The sequence below is a fragment of the Oncorhynchus gorbuscha genome, unplaced genomic scaffold (genome assembly GCF_021184085.1).
Source record: "Oncorhynchus gorbuscha isolate QuinsamMale2020 ecotype Even-year unplaced genomic scaffold, OgorEven_v1.0 Un_scaffold_1072, whole genome shotgun sequence".
NCBI classification, from domain to species: Eukaryota; Metazoa; Chordata; class Actinopteri; order Salmoniformes; family Salmonidae; genus Oncorhynchus; species Oncorhynchus gorbuscha.
In genome coordinates this window covers 15,001-33,271 of record NW_025745964.1, presented here as the reverse complement: position 1 = coordinate 33,271, position 18,271 = coordinate 15,001, and the positions used below count along the sequence as shown (strand labels likewise).

Sequence of the window (18,271 nt, the reverse complement as noted above, 5' to 3'; positions counted from 1 at the left end):
GAATCGATTCTTTAAATAGAACTATCTGTTAGAATGGAATGGTCTTTAACTAGAACTATCTGTTACTGGAATGGAATGGGTGGTCTTTAACTAGAACTATCTGTTACTGGAATGGAATGGATGGTCTTTAACTAGAACTATCTGTTAATGGAATGGATGGTCTTTAACTAGAACTATCTGTTACTGGAATGGATGGTCTTTAACTAGAACTATCTGTTACTGGAATGGAATGGATGGTCTTTAACTAGAACTATCTGTTACTGGAATGGATGGTCTTTAACTAGAACTATCTGTTACTGTTACTGGAATGGATGGTCTTTAACTAGAACTATCTGTTACTGGAATGGATGGTCTTTAACTAGAACTATCTGTTAGTGGAATGGATGGTCTTTAACTAGAACTATCTGTTAGTGGAATGGATGGTCTTTAACTAGAACTATCTGTTACTGGAATGGATGGTCTTTAACTAGAACTATCTGTTAATGGAATGGATGGTCTTTAACTAGAACTATCTGTTACTGGAATGGATGGTCTTTAACTAGAACTATCTGTTACTGGAATGGAATGGATGGTCTTTAACTAGAACTATCTGTTAATGGAATGTATGGTCTTTAACTAGAACTATCTGTTACTGGAATGAATGGTCTTTAACTAGAACTATCTGTTAGTGGAATGGATGGTCTTTAACTAGAACTATCTGTTAGTGGAATGGATGGTCTTTAACTAGAACTATCTGTTACTGGAATGGAATGGATGGTCTTTAACTAGAACTATCTGTTAATGGAATGGATGGTCTTTAACTAGAACTATCTGTTACTGGAATGGATGGTCTTTAACTAGAACTATCTGTTACTGGAATGGATGGTCTTTAACTAGAACTATCTGTTACTGGAATGGAATGGATGGTCTTTAACTGGAACTATCTGTTACTGGAATGGATGGTCTTTAACTAGAACTATATGTTACTGGAATGGAATGGATGGTCTTTAACTAGAACTATCTGTTACTGGAATGGATGGTCTTTAACTAGAACTATCTGTTACTGGAATGGATGGTCTTTAACTAGAACTATCTGTTACTGGAATGGATGGTCTTTAACTAGAACTATCTGTTACTGGAATCGATGGTCTTTAAATAGAACTATCTGTTACTGGAATGGATGGTCTTCAACTAGAACTATCTGTTACTGGAATGGATGGTCTTTAACTAGAACTATCTGTTACTGGAATGGATGGTCTTTAACTTGAACTAACTGTTACTGGAATGGATGGTCTTTAACTAGAACTATCTGTTACTGGAATGGATGGTCTTTAACTAGAACTATCTGTTACTGGAATGGAATGGATGGTCGTTAACTAGAACTATCTGTTACTGGAATGGATGGTCTTTAACTTGAACTAACTGTTACTGGAATGGATGGTCTTTAACTAGAACTATCTGTTACTGGAATGGAATGGATGGTCTTTAACTGGAACTATCTGTTAATGGAATGGATGGTCTTTAACTAGAACTATCTGTTACTGGAATGGAATGGATGGTCTTTAACTAGAACTATCTGTTACTGGAATGGAATGGATGGTCTTTAACTGGAACTATCTGTTACTGGAATGAATGGTCTTTAACTAGAACTATATGTTACTGGAATGGAATGGATGGTCTTTAACTAGAACTATCTGTTACTGGAATGGAATGGATGGTCTTTAACTAGAACTATCTGTTACTGGAATGGAATGGATGGTCTTTAACTAGAACTATCTGTTACTGGAATGGATGGTCTTTAACTAGAACTATCTGTTACTGGAATGGATGGTCTTTAACTAGAACTATCTGTTACTGGAATGGAATGGATGGTCTTTAACTAGAACTATCTGTTACTGGAATGGAATGGATGGTCTTTAACTAGAACTATCTGTTACTGGAATGGATGGTCTTTAACTAGAACTATCTGTTACTGGAATGGATGGTCTTTAACTAGAACTATCTGTTAATGGAATGGATGGTCTTTAACTAGAACTATCTGTTAGTGGAATGGAATGGATGGTCTTTAACTAGAACTATCTGTTACTGGAATGGAATGGATGGTCTTTAACTAGAACTATCTGTTAATGGAATGGATGGTCTTTAACTAGAACTATCTGTTACTGGAATGGAATGGATGGTCTTTAACTAGAACTATCTGTTACTGGAATGGATGGTCTTTAACTAGAACTATCTGTTACTGGAATGGATGGTCTTTAACTAGAACTATCTGTTACTGGAATGGAATGGATGGTCTTTAACTAGAACTATCTGTTACTGGAATGGAATGGATGGTCTTTAACTAGAACTATCTGTTACTGGAATGGAATGGATGGTCTTTAACTAGAACTATCTGTTACTGGAATGGAATGGATGGTCTTTAACTAGAACTATCTGTTACTGTTACTGGAATGGATGGTCTTTAACTAGAACTATCTGTTAATGGAATGGATGGTCTTTAACTAGAGCTATCTGTTACTGGAATGGAATGGATGGTCTTTAACTAGAACTATCTGTTACTGGAATGGATGGTCTTTAACTAGAACTATCTGTTACTGGAATGGATGGTCTTTAACTAGAACTATCTGTTAGTGGAATGGAATGGATGGTCTTTAACTAGAACTATCTGTTACTGGAATGGAATGGATGGTCTTTAACTAGAACTATCTGTTACTGGAATGGAATGGATGGTCTTTAACTAGAACTATCTGTTACTGGAATGGAATGGATGGTCTTTAACTAGAACTATCTGTTACTGTTACTGGAATGGATGGTCTTTAACTAGAACTATCTGTTACTGGAATGGATGGTCTTTAACTAGAGCTATCTGTTACTGGAATGGAATGGATGGTCTTTAACTAGAACTATCTGTTACTGGAATGGATGGTCTTTAACTAGAACTATCTGTTACTGGAATGGATGGTCTTTAACTAGAACTATCTGTTAGTGGAATGGAATGGATGGTCTTTAACTAGAACTATCTGTTACTGGAATGGAATGGATGGTCTTTAACTAGAACTATCTGTTACTGGAATGGAATGGATGGTCTTTAACTAGAACTATCTGTTACTGGAATGGAATGGATGGTCTTTAACTAGAACTATCTGTTACTGTTACTGGAATGGATGGTCTTTAACTAGAACTATCTGTTAATGGAATGGATGGTCTTTAACTAGAGCTATCTGTTACTGGAATGGAATGGATGGTCTTTAACTAGAACTATCTGTTACTGGAATGGATGGTCTTTAACTAGAACTATCTGTTACTGGAATGGATGGTCTTTAACTAGAACTATCTGTTAGTGGAATGGAATGGATGGTCTTTAACTAGAACTATCTGTTAGTGGAATGGATGGTCTTTAACTAGAACTATCTGTTAGTGGAATGGATGGTCTTTAACTAGAACTATCTGTTACTGGAATGGATGGTCTTTAACTAGAACTATCTGTTAATGGAATGGATGGTCTTTAACTAGAACTATCTGTTACTGGAATGGATGGTCTTTAACTAGAACTATCTGTTACTGGAATGGAATGGATGGTCTTTAACTAGAACTATCTGTTAATGGAATGTATGGTCTTTAACTAGAACTATCTGTTACTGGAATGAATGGTCTTTAACTAGAACTATCTGTTAGTGGAATGGATGGTCTTTAACTAGAACTATCTGTTAGTGGAATGGATGGTCTTTAACTAGAACTATCTGTTACTGGAATGGAATGGATGGTCTTTAACTAGAACTATCTGTTAATGGAATGGATGGTCTTTAACTAGAACTATCTGTTACTGGAATGGATGGTCTTTAACTAGAACTATCTGTTACTGGAATGAATGGTCTTTAACTAGAACTATCTGTTACTGGAATGGAATGGATGGTCTTTAACTGGAACTATCTGTTACTGGAATGGATGGTCTTTAACTAGAACTATATGTTACTGGAATGGAATGGATGGTCTTTAACTAGAACTATCTGTTACTGGAATGGATGGTCTTTAACTAGAACTATCTGTTACTGGAATGGATGGTCTTTAACTAGAACTATCTGTTACTGGAATGGATGGTCTTTAACTAGAACTATCTGTTACTGGAATGATGGTCTTTAAATAGAACTATCTGTTACTGGAATGGATGGTCTTCAACTAGAACTATCTGTTACTGGAATGGATGGTCTTTAACTAGAACTATCTGTTACTGGAATGGATGGTCTTTAACTGAACTAACTGTTACTGGAATGGATGGTCTTTAACTAGAACTATCTGTTACTGGAATGGATGGTCTTTAACTAGAACTATCTGTTACTGGAATGGAATGGATGGTCGTTAACTAGAACTATCTGTTACTGGAATGGATGGTCTTTAACTTGAACTAACTGTTACTGGAATGGATGGTCTTTAACTAGAACTATCTGTTACTGGAATGGAATGGATGGTCTTTAACTGGAACTATCTGTTAATGGAATGGATGGTCTTTAACTAGAACTATCTGTTACTGGAATGGAATGGATGGTCTTTAACTAGAACTATCTGTTACTGGAATGGAATGGATGGTCTTTAACTGGAACTATCTGTTACTGGAATGAATGGTCTTTAACTAGAACTATATGTTACTGGAATGGAATGGATGGTCTTTAACTAGAACTATCTGTTACTGGAATGGAATGGATGGTCTTTAACTAGAACTATCTGTTACTGGAATGGAATGGATGGTCTTTAACTAGAACTATCTGTTACTGGAATGGATGGTCTTTAACTAGAACTATCTGTTACTGGGATGGAATGAATGGTCTTTAACTAGAACTATCTGTTACTGGAATGGAATGGATGGTCTTTAACTGGAACTATCTGTTACTGGAATGGAATGGATGGTCTTTAACTAGAACTATCTGTTACTGGAATGGATGGTCTTTAACTAGAACTATCTGTTACTGGAATGGATGGTCTTTAACTAGAACTATCTGTTAATGGAATGGATGGTCTTTAACTAGAACTATCTGTTAGTGGAATGGAATGGATGGTCTTTAACTAGAACTATCTGTTACTGGAATGGAATGGATGGTCTTTAACTAGAACTATCTGTTAATGGAATGGATGGTCTTTAACTAGAACTATCTGTTACTGGAATGGAATGGATGGTCTTTAACTAGAACTATCTGTTACTGGAATGGATGGTCTTTAACTAGAACTATCTGTTACTGGAATGGATGGTCTTTAACTAGAACTATCTGTTAGTGGAATGGAATGGATGGTCTTTAACTAGAACTATCTGTTACTGGAATGGAATGGATGGTCTTTAACTAGAACTATCTGTTACTGGAATGGAATGGATGGTCTTTAACTAGAACTATCTGTTAATGGAATGGATGGTCTTTAACTAGAACTATCTGTTACTGGAATGGATGGTCTTTAAGTAGAACTATCTGTTAATGGAATGGATGGTCTTTAACTAGAACTATCTGTTAGTGGAATGGAATGGATGGTCTTTAACTAGAACTATCTGTTACTGGAATGGAATGGATGGTCTTTAACTAGAACTATCTGTTACTGGAATGGAATGGATGGTCTTTAACTAGAACTATCTGTTACTGGAATGGATGGTCTTTAACTAGAACTATCTGTTACTGGAATGGATGGTCTTTAACTAGAACTATCTGTTAATGGAATGGATGGTCTTTAACTAGAACTATCTGTTAGTGGAATGGAATGGATGGTCTTTAACTAGAACTATCTGTTACTGGAATGGAATGGATGGTCTTTAACTAGAACTATCTGTTAATGGAATGGATGGTCTTTAACTAGAACTATCTGTTACTGGAATGGAATGGATGGTCTTTAACTAGAACTATCTGTTACTGGAATGGATGGTCTTTAACTAGAACTATCTGTTACTGGAATGGATGGTCTTTAACTAGAACTATCTGTTACTGGAATGGAATGGATGGTCTTTAACTAGAACTATCTGTTACTGGAATGGAATGGATGGTCTTTAACTAGAACTATCTGTTAACTTTAACTAGAACTATCTGTTACTGGAATGGATGGTCTTTAACTAGAACTAACTTTAACTCTATCTGTTACTGGAATGGAATGGATGGTCTTTAACTAGAACTATCTGTTACTGGAATGGAATGGATGGTCTTTAACTAGAACTATCTGTTACTGGAATGGAATGGATGGTCTTTAACTAGAATGGATGGTCTATCTGTTACTGGAATGGAATGGATGGTCTTTAACTAGAACTATCTGTTACTGGAATGGAATGGATGGTCTTTAACTAGAACTAACTGTTACTGGAATGGATGGTCTTTAACTAGAACTATCTGTTACCGGAATGGAATGGATGGTCTTTAACTAGAACTAACTGTTACTGGAATGGAATGGATGGTCTTTAACTAGAACTATCTGTTACTGGAATGGATGGTCTTTAACTAGAACTATCTGTTACTAGAATGGATGGTCTTTAACTAGAACTAACTGTTACTGGAATGGAATGGATGGTCTTTAACTAGAACTATCTGTTACTGGAATGGATGGTCTTTAACTAGAACTATCTGTTACTGGAATGGAATGGATGGTCTTTAACTAGAACTATCTGTTACTGGAATGGAATGGATGGTCTTTAACTAGAACTATCTGTTACTGGAATGGAATGGATGGTCTTTAACTAGAACTAACTGTTACTGGAATGGAATGGATGGTCTTTAACTAGAACTATCTGTTACTGGAATGGAATGGATGGTCTTTAACTAGAACTAACTGTTACTGGAATGGAATGGATGGTCTTTAACTAGAACTAACTGTTACTGGAATGGAATGGATGGTCTTTAACTAGAACTATCTGTTACTGGAATGGATGGTCTTTAACTAGAACTAACTGTTACTGGAATGGAATGGATGGTCTTTAACTAGAACTATCTGTTACTGGAATGGATGGTCTTTAACTAGAACTAACTGTTACTGGAATGGAATGGATGGTCTTTAACTAGAACTATCTGTTACTGGAATGGATGGTCTTTAACTAGAACTATCTGTTACTGGGATGGAATGAATGGTCTTTAACTAGAACTATCTGTTACTGGAATGGAATGGATGGTCTTTAACTGGAACTATCTGTTACTGGAATGGAATGGATGGTCTTTAACAAGAACTATCTGTTACTGGAATGGATGGTCTTTAACTAGAACTATCTGTTACTGGAACGGATGGTCTTTAACTAGAACTATCTGTTAATGGAATGGATGGTCTTTAACTAGAACTATCTGTTAGTGGAATGGAATGGATGGTCTTTAACTAGAACTATCTGTTACTGGAATGGAATGGATGGTCTTTAACTGGAACTATCTGTTAATGGAATGGATGGTCTTTAACTAGAACTATCTGTTACTGGAATGGAATGGATGGTCTTTAACTAGAACTATCTGTTACTGGAATGGAATGGATGGTCTTTAACTGGAACTATCTGTTACTGGAATGAATGGTCTTTAACTAGAACTATATGTTACTGGAATGGAATGGATGGTCTTTAACTAGAACTATCTGTTACTGGAATGGAATGGATGGTCTTTAACTAGAACTATCTGTTACTGGAATGGAATGGATGGTCTTTAACTAGAACTATCTGTTACTGGAATGGATGGTCTTTAACTAGAACTATCTGTTACTGGGATGGAATGAATGGTCTTTAACTAGAACTATCTGTTACTGGAATGGAATGGATGGTCTTTAACTGGAACTATCTGTTACTGGAATGGAATGGATGGTCTTTAACTAGAACTATCTGTTACTGGAATGGATGGTCTTTAACTAGAACTATCTGTTACTGGAATGGATGGTCTTTAACTAGAACTATCTGTTAATGGAATGGATGGTCTTTAACTAGAACTATCTGTTAGTGGAATGGAATGGATGGTCTTTAACTAGAACTATCTGTTACTGGAATGGAATGGATGGTCTTTAACTAGAACTATCTGTTAATGGAATGGATGGTCTTTAACTAGAGCTATCTGTTACTGGAATGGAATGGATGGTCTTTAACTAGAACTATCTGTTACTGGAATGGATGGTCTTTAACTAGAACTATCTGTTACTGGAATGGATGGTCTTTAACTAGAACTATCTGTTAATGGAATGGATGGTCTTTAACTAGAACTATCTGTTAGTGGAATGGAATGGATGGTCTTTAACTAGAACTATCTGTTACTGGAATGGAATGGATGGTCTTTAACTAGAACTATCTGTTACTGGAATGGAATGGATGGTCTTTAACTAGAACTATCTGTTAATGGAATGGATGGTCTTTAACTAGAACTATCTGTTACTGGAATGGAATGGATGGTCTTTAACTAGAACTATCGTTTACTGGAATGGAATGGATGGTCTTTAACTAGAACTAACTGTTACTGGAATGGAATGGATGGTCTTTAACTAGAACTATCTGTTACCGGAATGGAATGGATGGTCTTTAACTAGAACTAACTGTTACTGGAATTGAATGGATGGTCTTTAACTAGAACTATCTGTTACTGGAATGGATGGTCTTTAACTAGAACTATCTGTTACTAGAATGGATGGTCTTTAACTAGAACTATCTGTTACTGGAATGGAATGGATGGTCTTTAACTAGAACTATCTGTTACTGGAATGGATGGTCTTTAACTAGAACTATCTGTTACTGGAATGGAATGGATGGTCTTTAACTAGAACTATCTGTTACTGGAATGGAATGGATGGTCTTTAACTAGAACTATCTGTTACTGGAATGGAATGGATGGTCTTTAACTAGAACTAACTGTTACTGGAATGGAATGGATGGTCTTTAACTAGAACTATCTGTTACCGGAATGGAATGGATGGTCTTTAACTAGAACTAACTGTTACTGGAATGGAATGGATGGTCTTTAACTAGAACTAACTGTTACTGGAATGGAATGGATGGTCTTTAACTAGAACTATCTGTTACTGGAATGGATGGTCTTTAACTAGAACTAACTGTTACTGGAATGGAATGGATGGTCTTTAACTAGAACTATCTGTTACTGGAATGGATGGTCTTTAACTAGAACTAACTGTTACTGGAATGGAATGGATGGTCTTTAACTAGAACTATCTGTTACTGGAATGGATGGTCTTTAACTAGAACTATCTGTTACTGGGATGGAATGAATGGTCTTTAACTAGAACTATCTGTTACTGGAATGGAATGGATGGTCTTTAACTGGAACTATCTGTTACTGGAATGGAATGGATGGTCTTTAACAAGAACTATCTGTTACTGGAATGGATGGTCTTTAACTAGAACTATCTGTTACTGGAACGGATGGTCTTTAACTAGAACTATCTGTTAATGGAATGGATGGTCTTTAACTAGAACTATCTGTTAGTGGAATGGAATGGATGGTCTTTAACTAGAACTATCTGTTACTGTTACTGGAATGGATGGTCTTTAACTAGAACTATCTGTTACTGGAATGGATGGTCTTTAACTAGAACTATCTGTTAGTGGAATGGATGGTCTTTAACTAGAACTATCTGTTAATGGAATGGATGGCCTTTAACTAGAACTATCTGTTAGTGGAATGGAATGGATGGTCTTTAACTAGAACTATCTGTTACTGGAATGGAATGGATGGTCTTTAACTAGAACTATCTGTTACTGGAATGGAATGGATGGTCTTTAACTAGAACTATCTGTTAATGGAATGGATGGTCTTTAACTAGAACTATCTGTTACTGGAATGGATGGTCTTTAACTAGAACTATCTGTTACTGGAATGGAATGGATGGTCTTTAACTAGAACTATCTGTTACTGGAATGGATGGTCTTTAACTAGAACTATCTGTTACTGGGATGGAATGAATGGTCTTTAACTAGAACTATCTGTTACTGGAATGGAATGGATGGTCTTTAACTGGAACTATCTGTTACTGGAATGGAATGGATGGTCTTTAACTAGAACTATCTGTTACTGGAATGGATGGTCTTTAACTAGAACTATCTGTTAATGGAATGGATGGTCTTTAACTAGAACTATCTGTTAGTGGAATGGAATGGATGGTCTTTAACTAGAACTATCTGTTACTGGAATGGAATGGATGGTCTTTAACTAGAACTATCTGTTACTGGAATGGAATGGATGGTCTTTAACTAGAACTATCTGTTAATGGAATGGATGGTCTTTAACTAGAACTATCTGTTACTGGAATGGATGGTCTTTAACTAGAACTATCTGTTACTGGAATGGAATGGATGGTCTTTAACTAGAACTATCTGTTACTGGAATGGATGGTCTTTAACTAGAACTATCTGTTAGTGGAATGGATGGTCTTTAACTAGAACTATCTGTTAGTGGAATGGATGGTCTTTAACTAGAACTATCTGTTACTGGAATGGATGGTCTTTAACTAGAACTATCTGTTAATGGAATGGATGGTCTTTAACTAGAACTATCTGTTACTGGAATGGATGGTCTTTAACTAGAACTATCTGTTACTGGAATGGAATGGATGGTCTTTAACTAGAACTATCTGTTAATGGAATGTATGGTCTTTAACTAGAACTATCTGTTACTGGAATGAATGGTCTTTAACTAGAACTATCTGTTAGTGGAATGGATGGTCTTTAACTAGAACTATCTGTTAGTGGAATGGATGGTCTTTAACTAGAACTATCTGTTACTGGAATGGAATGGATGGTCTTTAACTAGAACTATCTGTTAATGGAATGGATGGTCTTTAACTAGAACTATCTGTTACTGGAATGGATGGTCTTTAACTAGAACTATCTGTTACTGGAATGGATGGTCTTTAACTAGAACTATCTGTTACTGGAATGGAATGGATGGTCTTTAACTGGAACTATCTGTTACTGGAATGGATGGTCTTTAACTAGAACTATATGTTACTGGAATGGAATGGATGGTCTTTAACTAGAACTATCTGTTACTGGAATGGATGGTCTTTAACTAGAACTATCTGTTACTGGAATGGATGGTCTTTAACTAGAACTATCTGTTACTGGAATGGATGGTCTTTAACTAGAACTATCTGTTACTGGAATCGATGGTCTTTAAATAGAACTATCTGTTACTGGAATGGATGGTCTTCAACTAGAACTATCTGTTACTGGAATGGATGGTCTTTAACTAGAACTATCTGTTACTGGAATGGATGGTCTTTAACTTGAACTAACTATTACTGGAATGGATGGTCTTTAACTAGAACTATCTGTTACTGGAATGGATGGTCTTTAACTAGAACTATCTGTTACTGGAATGGAATGGATGGTCTTTAACTAGAACTATCTGTTACTGGAATGGAATGGATGGTCGTTAACTAGAACTATCTGTTACTGGAATGGATGGTCTTTAACTTGAACTAACTGTTACTGGAATGGATGGTCTTTAACTAGAACTATCTGTTACTGGAATGGAATGGATGGTCTTTAACTGGAACTATCTGTTAATGGAATGGATGGTCTTTAACTAGAACTATCTGTTACTGGAATGGAATGGATGGTCTTTAACTAGAACTATCTGTTACTGGAATGGAATGGATGGTCTTTAACTGGAACTATCTGTTACTGGAATGAATGGTCTTTAACTAGAACTATATGTTACTGGAATGGAATGGATGGTCTTTAACTAGAACTATCTGTTACTGGAATGGAATGGATGGTCTTTAACTAGAACTATCTGTTACTGGAATGGAATGGATGGTCTTTAACTAGAACTATCTGTTACTGGAATGGATGGTCTTTAACTAGAACTATCTGTTACTGGGATGGAATGAATGGTCTTTAACTAGAACTATCTGTTACTGGAATGGAATGGATGGTCTTTAACTGGAACTGGTTACTGGAATGGAATTAACTTTAACTAGAACTATCTGTTACTGGAATGGAATGGTCTTTAACTAGAACTATCTGTTACTGGAATGGATGGTCTTTAACTAGAACTATCTGTTAATGGAATGGATGGTCTTTAACTAGAACTATCTGTTAGTGGAATGGAATGGATGGTCTTTAACTAGAACTATCTGTTACTGGAATGGAATGGATGGTCTTTAACTAGAACTATCTGTTAATGGAATGGATGGTCTTTAACTAGAACTATCTGTTACTGGAATGGAATGGATGGTCTTTAACTAGAACTATCTGTTAATGGAATGGATGGTCTTTAACTAGAACTATCTGTTACTGGAATGGATGGTCTTTAACTAGAACTATCTGTTACTGGAATGGAATGGATGGTCTTTAACTAGAACTATCTGTTACTGGAATGGATGGTCTTTAACTAGAACTATCTGTTACTGTTACTGGAATGGATGGTCTTTAACTAGAACTATCTGTTACTGGAATGGATGGTCTTTAACTAGAACTATCTGTTAGTGGAATGGATGGTCTTTAACTAGAACTATCTGTTAGTGGAATGGATGGTCTTTAACTAGAACTATCTGTTACTGGAATGGATGGTCTTTAACTAGAACTATCTGTTAATGGAATGGATGGTCTTTAACTAGAACTATCTGTTACTGGAATGGATGGTCTTTAACTAGAACTATCTGTTACTGGAATGGAATGGATGGTCTTTAACTAGAACTATCTGTTAATGGAATGTATGGTCTTTAACTAGAACTATCTGTTACTGGAATGAATGGTCTTTAACTAGAACTATCTGTTAGTGGAATGGATGGTCTTTAACTAGAACTATCTGTTAGTGGAATGGATGGTCTTTAACTAGAACTATCTGTTACTGGAATGGAATGGATGGTCTTTAACTAGAACTATCTGTTAATGGAATGGATGGTCTTTAACTAGAACTATCTGTTACTGGAATGGATGGTCTTTAACTAGAACTATCTGTTACTGGAATGGATGGTCTTTAACTAGAACTATCTGTTACTGGAATGGAATGGATGGTCTTTAACTGGAACTATCTGTTACTGGAATGGATGGTCTTTAACTAGAACTATATGTTACTGGAATGGAATGGATGGTCTTTAACTAGAACTATCTGTTACTGGAATGGATGGTCTTTAACTAGAACTATCTGTTACTGGAATGGATGGTCTTTAACTAGAACTATCTGTTACTGGAATGGATGGTCTTTAACTAGAACTATCTGTTACTGGAATCGATGGTCTTTAAATAGAACTATCTGTTACTGGAATGGATGGTCTTCAACTAGAACTATCTGTTACTGGAATGGATGGTCTTTAACTAGAACTATCTGTTACTGGAATGGATGGTCTTTAACTTGAACTAACTGTTACTGGAATGGATGGTCTTTAACTAGAACTATCTGTTACTGGAATGGATGGTCTTTAACTAGAACTATCTGTTACTGGAATGGAATGGATGGTCTTTAACTAGAACTATCTGTTACTGGAATGGAATGGATGGTCGTTAACTAGAACTATCTGTTACTGGAATGGATGGTCTTTAACTTGAACTAACTGTTACTGGAATGGATGGTCTTTAACTAGAACTATCTGTTACTGGAATGGAATGGATGGTCTTTAACTGGAACTATCTGTTAATGGAATGGATGGTCTTTAACTAGAACTATCTGTTACTGGAATGGAATGGATGGTCTTTAACTAGAACTATCTGTTACTGGAATGGAATGGATGGTCTTTAACTGGAACTATCTGTTACTGGAATGAATGGTCTTTAACTAGAACTATATGTTACTGGAATGGAATGGATGGTCTTTAACTAGAACTATCTGTTACTGGAATGGAATGGATGGTCTTTAACTAGAACTATCTGTTACTGGAATGGAATGGATGGTCTTTAACTAGAACTATCTGTTACTGGAATGGATGGTCTTTAACTAGAACTATCTGTTACTGGGATGGAATGAATGGTCTTTAACTAGAACTATCTGTTACTGGAATGGAATGGATGGTCTTTAACTGGAACTATCTGTTACTGGAATGGAATGGATGGTCTTTAACTAGAACTATCTGTTACTGGAATGGATGGTCTTTAACTAGAACTATCTGTTACTGGAATGGATGGTCTTTAACTAGAACTATCTGTTAATGGAATGGATGGTCTTTAACTAGAACTATCTGTTAGTGGAATGGAATGGATGGTCTTTAACTAGAACTATCTGTTACTGGAATGGAATGGATGGTCTTTAACTAGAACTATCTGTTAATGGAATGGATGGTCTTTAACTAGAACTATCTGTTACTGGAATGGATGGTCTTTAACTAGAACTATCTGTTAATGGAATGGATGGTCTTTAACTAGAACTATCTGTTAGTGGAATGGAATGGATGGTCTTTAACTAGAACTATCTGTTACTGGAATGGAATGGATGGTCTTTAACTAGAACTATCTGTTACTGGAATGGAATGGATGGTCTTTAACTAGAACTATCTGTTAATGGAATGGATGGTCTTTAACTAGAGCTATCTGTTACTGGAATGGAATGGATGGTCTTTAACTAGAACTATCTGTTACTGGAATGGATGGTCTTTAACTAGAACTATCTGTTACTGGAATGGATGGTCTTTAACTAGAACTATCTGTTAATGGAATGGATGGTCTTTAACTAGAACTATCTGTTAGTGGAATGGAATGGATGGTCTTTAACTAGAACTATCTGTTACTGGAATGGAATGGATGGTCTTTAACTAGAACTATCTGTTACTGGAATGGAATGGATGGTCTTTAACTAGAACTATCTGTTACTGGAATGGAATGGATGGTCTTTAACTAGAACTATCTGTTAATGGAATGGATGGTCTTTAACTAGAACTATCTGTTACTGGAATGGAATGGATGGTCTTTAACTAGAACTATCTGTTACTGGAATGGATGGTCTTTAACTAGAACTATCTGTTACTGGAATGAATGGTCTTTAACTAGAACTATCTGTTACTGGAATGGATGGTCTTTAACTAGAACTATCTGTTACTGGAATGGATGGTCTTTAACTAGAACTATCTGTTAATGGAATGGATGGTCTTTAACTAGAACTATCTGTTACTGGAATGGAATGGATGGTCTTTAACTAGAACTATCTGTTACTGGAATGGAATGGATGGTCTTTAACTAGAACTGGATCTTTAACTAGTATCTGTTACTGAATGGAATGGATGGTCTTTAACTAGAACTATCTGTTACTGGAATGGATGGTCTTTAACTAGAACTATCTGTTACTGGAATGGATGGTCTTTAACTAGAACTATCTGTTACTGGAATGGAATGGATGGTCTTTAACTAGAACTATCTGTTACTGGAATGGATGGTCTTTAACTAGAACTATCTGTTACTGTTACTGGAATGGATGGTCTTTAACTAGACCTATCTGTTACTGGAATGGATGGTCTTTAACTAGAACTATCTGTTAGTGGAATGGATGGTCTTTAACTAGAACTATCTGTTACTGGAATGGATGGTCTTTAACTAGAACTATCTGTTACTGGAATGGATGGTCTTTAACTAGAACTATCTGTTAATGGAATGGATGGTCTTTAACTAGAACTATCTGTTACTGGAATGGATGGTCTTTAACTAGAACTATCTGTTACTGGAATGGAATGGATGGTCTTTAACTAGAACTATCTGTTAATGGAATGTATGGTCTTTAACTGAACTATCTGTTACTGGAATGAATGGTCTTTAACTAGAACTATCTGTTAGTGGAATGGATGGTCTTTAACTAGAACTATCTGTTAGTGGAATGGATCTTTAACTAGAACTATCTGTTACTGGAATGGAATGGATGGTCTTTAACTAGAACTATCTGTTAATGGAATGGATGGTCTTTAACTAGAACTATCTGTTACTGGAATGGATGGTCTTTAACTAGAACTATCTGTTACTGGAATGGATGGTCTTTAACTAGAACTATCTGTTACTGGAATGGAATGGATGGTCTTTAACTGGAACTATCTGTTACTGGAATGGATGGTCTTTAACTAGAACTATATGTTACTGGAATGGAATGGATGGTCTTTAACTAGAACTATCTGTTACTGGAATGGATGGTCTTTAACTAGAACTATCTGTTACTGGAATGGATGGTCTTTAACTAGAACTATCTGTTACTGGAATGGATGGTCTTTAACTAGAACTATCTGTTACTGGAATCGATGGTCTTTAAATAGAACTATCTGTTACTGGAATGGATGGTCTTCAACTACAACTATCTGTTACTGGAATGGATGGTCTTTAACTAGAACTATCTGTTACTGGAATGGATGGTCTTTAACTTGAACTAACTGTTACTGGAATGGATGGTCTTTAACTAGAACTATCTGTTACTGGAATGGATGGTCTTTAACTAGAACTATCTGTTACTGGAATGGAATGGATGGTCTTTAACTAGAACTATCTGTTACTGGAATGGAATGGATGGTCGTTAACTAGAACTATCTGTTACTGGAATGGATGGTCTTTAACTTGAACTAACTGTTACTGGAATGGATGGTCTTTAACTAGAACTATCTGTTACTGGAATGGAATGGATGGTCTTTAACTGGAACTATCTGTTAATGGAATGGATGGTCTTTAACTAGAACTATCTGTTACTGGAATGGAATGGATGGTCTTTAACTAGAACTATCTGTTACTGGAATGGAATGGATGGTCTTTAACTGGAACTATCTGTTACTGGAATGAATGGTCTTTAACTAGAACTATATGTTACTGGAATGGAATGGATGGTCTTTAACTAGAACTATCTGTTACTGGAATGGAATGGATGGTCTTTAACTAGAACTATCTGTTACTGGAATGGAATGGATGGTCTTTAACTAGAACTATCTGTTACTGGAATGGATGGTCTTTAACTAGAACTATCTGTTACTGGGATGGAATGAATGGTCTTTAACTAGAACTATCTGTTACTGGAATGGAATGGATGGTCTTTAACTGGAACTATCTGTTACTGGAATGGAATGGATGGTCTTTAACTAGAACTATCTGTTACTGGAATGGATGGTCTTTAACTAGAACTATCTGTTACTGGAATGGATGGTCTTTAACTAGAACTATCTGTTAATGGAATGGATGGTCTTTAACTAGAACTATCTGTTAGTGGAATGGAATGGATGGTCTTTAACTAGAACTATCTGTTACTGGAATGGAATGGATGGTCTTTAACTAGAACTATCTGTTAATGGAATGGATGGTCTTTAACTAGAACTATCTGTTACTGGAATGGATGGTCTTTAACTAGAACTATCTGTTAATGGAATGGATGGTCTTTAACTAGAACTATCTGTTAGTGGAATGGAATGGATGGTCTTTAACTAGAACTATCTGTTACTGGAATGGAATGGATGGTCTTTAACTAGAACTATCTGTTACTGGAATGGAATGGATGGTCTTTAACTAGAACTATCTGTTAATGGAATGGATGGTCTTTAACTAGAGCTATCTGTTACTGGAATGGAATGGATGGTCTTTAACTAGAACTATCTGTTACTGGAATGGATGGTCTTTAACTAGAACTATCTGTTACTGGAATGGATGGTCTTTAAGTAGAACTATCTGTTAATGGAATGGATGGTCTTTAACTAGAACTATCTGTTAGTGGAATGGAATGGATGGTCTTTAACTAGAACTATCTGTTACTGGAATGGAATGGATGGTCTTTAACTAGAACTATCTGTTACTGGAATGGAATGGATGGTCTTTAACTAGAACTATCTGTTAATGGAATGGATGGTCTTTAACTAGAACTATCTGTTACTGGAATGGAATGGATGGTCTTTAACTAGAACTATCTGTTACTGGAATGGAATGGATGGTCTTTAACTAGAACTAACTGTTACTGGAATGGAATGGATGGTCTTTAACTAGAACTATCTGTTACCGGAATGGAATGGATGGTCTTTAACTAGAACTAACTGTTACTGGAATGGAATGGATGGTCTTTAACTAGAACTATCTGTTACTGGAATGGATGGTCTTTAACTAGAACTATCTGTTACTAGAATGGATGGTCTTTAACTAGAACTATCTGTTACTGGAATGGAATGGATGGTCTTTAACTAGAACTATCTGTTACTGGAATGGATGGTCTTTAACTAGAACTATCTGTTACTGGAATGGAATGGATGGTCTTTAACTAGAACTATCTGTTACTGGAATGGAATGGATGGTCTTTAACTAGAACTATCTGTTACTGGAATGGAATGGATGGTCTTTAACTAGAACTAACTGTTACTGGAATGGAATGGATGGTCTTTAACTAGAACTATCTGTTACCGGAATGGAATGGATGGTCTTTAACTAGAA

At 36.0% G+C, this 18,271-nt stretch overlaps 1 protein-coding gene across 1 annotated transcript in view; it reads left to right on the top strand.

Annotated features, from left to right (window-relative positions):
• The window catches only part of LOC124021167, an 86,784-nt gene that overhangs the window by 56,633 nt on the left and 11,880 nt on the right, over nt 1-18,271 (top strand). The window lies entirely within an intron of this gene.